At 42.4% G+C, this 4,195-nt stretch overlaps 1 protein-coding gene and 1 pseudogene across 2 annotated transcripts in view; both read left to right on the plus strand.

The window, feature by feature from the left end:
• LOC105741575 overlaps positions 1 to 3,152 on the plus strand; it is a 10,930-nt pseudogene extending 7,778 nt beyond the window's left edge.
• Positions 1 to 4,195, plus strand: part of Rasgrp1 (RAS guanyl releasing protein 1) — a 79,017-nt gene that overhangs the window by 21,610 nt on the left and 53,212 nt on the right. The window lies entirely within an intron of this gene.

A 4,195-nucleotide genomic window follows, 5' to 3' on the forward strand; every position in this document is an offset into this window, starting at 1 on the left:
TTTTTGTGGAACCAGGGATTGAACTCAGGCCCTTGAGCTTCCAGGGAAGCGCTTATTCTACTGAGCCATCTCCCCAGCCCCAAGTATAACATTTCTGTAGGCCTTGGGAATATCAGAAATTGGGAGCTAGGTCAGTGAATCCTCTAAGAGTTTCCAGTGATACAAACAGCCCTGTGCAGCATACCTGCCATAGTTTCGCCACACTAGACTAGGGCATTCGCTCTAGAGTGATCTCTTGTGTGTGCATTCTCGCTTGCACATGCTCTCTCTCTCTCATGCGCGTTCAAGTTCAATAAAAAATTTCTCGGGCCAGCAGTATAGCTTAGCAGACTAAGCGCTTGCTTAGGCAAGCATAGGGGCCGGGGTTCAGTTCATGGCGCTGCATGCCTCCCTGGCCCTGCCCCCCCAGCGCATGGAGCCAGGGATGGAGTCTGGGCGTGGTGGTACATGCCTGTAATCCCAGCACTAGGGAGCCACAAATCAGGAGGATCACTATGACTCTGAGCTGCATAGTGAGACCTTGCACACACACACACACACGCGCGCGCGCGCGCACACACACACAAAGTAAAGAAAAATTCTTAGGGAAAAAGTGGTTCAAGGTGAATCGGGTGACTGTTGTTTGAACTGACCAAGTGTGGTCACAGGAGGTCATTTAAGGATGCAGCATTTCCCTTTAGAGAAATAAGATTGAAATTGAGGAAAGCTGATGTACTAGATACACAAAATGTCTGTCAGGACACCAAGATCTGACCAAATACTGTCCTAGCGTGCAGTTAGGCCCAAGTTTAATCTCTGAAGATAAAAATGGAAATGCTAGAGAGAATACAGAGGTGATAAAAGAGTTAAGAAATGACAACAAAAATAAAATTGAGGATATGACAGGTAAATGGGCTTTTCTTTCTTCTTTGTCCTGATACCATGAAGCATGTGAATATCTTGATAACACAGATAAATATAGAAGAGCTAATATATATTGTTTACCTTTTGAAAGATATATAGAGAATAAGAGGATTTAAATTTTGGAAAGAATTGGGACGTCCCATTTATAAAGAGAACATGTAAGCAGGAACTTCCGTTTCTAGCCATAAAGGAGTATTGAGTATTGGAATTATTTTCCTCCTATAAACAGCTATAGCACAGGGAAAAATATGTGAAGTAACTGTTTTCATTGTGTTAAAAACGATAACAACTTGTGAATAAAGTGAAAAGGCATAAGGTGAGCTGAAAACTCACCTTGATTCTAGACCTAGGAGTGCTTCACAAATTGTAATAAAGGACCTAGTGTCTAGGCCATAGAATCTTGCCTTGAAGAGAAAAGAAAAGTTAAAATTAAAAAAAAAAAAAAAAAAGAGAAAAGATTGTGTTCAGTGCTTCTGCGATAGCAAGAATTTGTGGGATACAGGAGAGAAAGAAGCTCTTTGGTCTTTGACATGTACTAAACTGTAAGGGAAAGGCCAGCCAAATAGCTCAGCAGATTATAGCGCCTGCAAGCAGATTGGCCGTGGGTTTGATTCCTGGGCCTGCTGTGCCAGCCCAGCCCCTGGGGTGCTCTGAGATGGCAACTGAGACTGGGCATGGTGGCACACTCCTGTAATCCCGGCTCTTGGGAGGCTGTAAACAGGCGGATCACTGTGAGTCCCATCTAGTAGTGAGACCCTGAACACTCTGCAGACCCTTCCCTGACATACAAAAATAAATAAACAGTGAGCAAATATCACTGCATGATGTTACATAGCTACAGGGCATCTGTAAGTCAAAGGACGCCTTATGGTTACAAAATACTGTAGCTCCAAGTAGCAGGTGGACAGACATAACATTTTGCACATTCAGGGGAACACAGAAAAGCCCTGCACACTGCCCCTGAGTGTGAATTAATCTTGACCCACCTTCACAAAGCCCAAGTCCAGTCCTAGACAGGCTCCAAGAAGTTAAATGCCTCTATGTAGAAACAAAACTCAAATTCTCAGTGTTGGGACCACAATGCCTCACATGTAATAAACAATTACAAGTCATAAATATAAGCAGGAACATGAGACCAATAATCAGAACAAAAAGGTCAATAGACATGAACTCAGAGATGACAATGATGCTGAAATTAGTAAATAGGTAATTTGAAATATTATAGATATGTTGAAGGATTTAAATAAGATAAACAGATCAGTGTCTTCAACAGAGAAATAGAGGGGCTGGGGAGATGGCTCAGTAGAATAAGCACTTCCCTGGCAAGCACAAGGGCCTGAGTTCCATAGCCGGTTCCGCAAAAAAAAAAAAAAAAAAAAAAAAAAAACAACAACAACAACAACAAAAAACCCAGAAATAGTAACAAAACTTTTTGAAATAAAAATATTTCAAAACAGTTTATTAGATAGGTTTATACCACATTAAATGCTGAATAAGGAGTGATTAATAGAGTTGAAGGCAGCTGTCTTAGGTTCTCATCACTGGGACATAATGCCCAAAGCAACATAGCACCCATTCACCGCTTGAAAGAGAGGTCATTTTAGTTCATGGTCAGCTGGCTTCAAGGCAAAAATGGCCTGGTAAGGGATGGTGTGAGGAGAGCTGCTTACCCCATGGCAGCCAGGAAGTAGAAGGAGTGAGCGGGAGACATACTGTTCTAGGTCCCACCCGGGACTTGCCTTTTCCTTCCAGACTCCACCTCCTAGCAGCTCGTATGGCTTCGACCTCATCAGTGGGTTCATCCAGCAATGAGTACAGCACACCTGTGATCCAGTCGTCCACCCAGAGTCTGAACACCTGAGAATCTAAGGGACATTTTAGATGCAAACCATAACAGCAAATCATTGTCTTAGAAGGGCCCACGGGGAAAATAGCTAAAGTTTCAGGTGATACAGCTAGAGCTTATATGAAAATAAAATGGCCTGTAATAGCTGAAACCATCTTGAAAATGTGTGTGACCAATGACCAGTTGTGAAATCTACATTTCTTGTTTTTAAAACTTACTATTAAGCTACAGTTTAATTAAGGCTATGTAAACTTGGCATGAGGATAGATGAATATATAAATGGAACAAAATAGCAAGTTCCAAAATAAATCCACATAGACTCTATGATCAGTAGATCTTCAACAAAGGTAGCAAAGTAGGACAATAAGGAAAGGAAGGCAACGAACAGTATTGGAACAAATGATATCTATGATGAAAATGAACTGTGATCTCGTATTAGCTTTCCCACAGCTAAGACCCACTAGGTAATACCAACAGCTCGAAGGTTTCCTGTAGCTTGTGGTTTCAGGTGATTCCATACGTGGTCAGTTTGCTCCAAAGCAAACACCTCAGCCCAGAGGGGTGTGCAAAACAAAGTGCTTAGTCCATGGCAACTGAGAAGCCATGCAGGGGAAGAGAATAAGAGAAATGCACAGGGGCCACATAGAGAACCCAAGGTGACTCCTCTGGGACCCACCCAGAAACACCAGGAAAATGTTTTCCTAATCTGCTCATTATTTCTTCTTCCAGTGTGAAATTGATATAGCAGGATTGACAGTCCCAGGCTTTAATCTCACCCCCTACACAAAAAAACATGACTTGAGATGAATGAAGTTTACCTGTCAAATTTAAATAACTTTAACCTGAATATAAAGTTAAAACAGTAAGGACTCTGGGAGAAAATTTAGGAAAATAGTTTTGTAAGTTTGAGGTAGGTGCATTTGGACAGAACATGAAAAAGTAACCATGAATGATATAGTTAGCCAACTGAAATTTAAAAAAAAAAACCCTCAAAAACTGTTCATTAAAGGTTTCTTTACAGAGTGCCAGCCAAATAGCTCAGTGGATTAAAGCACCTGCCAGCAGGCACATGGGCCAGGGTTCAATCCCCAGGCCTACCGTGCCAGCCCTGCCCCCCAGGGTGCACTGACATGGCAATTGAGACTGGACGTGGTAGCGTGTGCCTGTAATCCCAGCTCTTGGGAGACTAGAAACAGGTGATCAGAGTCCGATCTAGTAGTGAGACCCTGAACACCCTGTAGACCTTTCCCTAAAATTAAAAAAAAAGAAAAACGGTATCTTTACAGAAAAGAATAGGCAAATTGCACAGTGGAAGGAAATTCTTGGCAATCCATGTCTGTCTGTCTGTCTCTGTCTCTGTCTCTCTGTCTCTGTCTCTGTCTCTCTCTGTCCCTCTGTCTCTCTGTCCCTCTGTCTCTCTCTGTCCCTCTGTCTCTCTCTGTCTCT

This window comes from Octodon degus, unplaced genomic scaffold (genome assembly GCF_000260255.1).
Source record: "Octodon degus isolate 3935 unplaced genomic scaffold, OctDeg1.0 scaffold00002, whole genome shotgun sequence".
Taxonomy (NCBI): Eukaryota; Metazoa; Chordata; class Mammalia; order Rodentia; family Octodontidae; genus Octodon; species Octodon degus.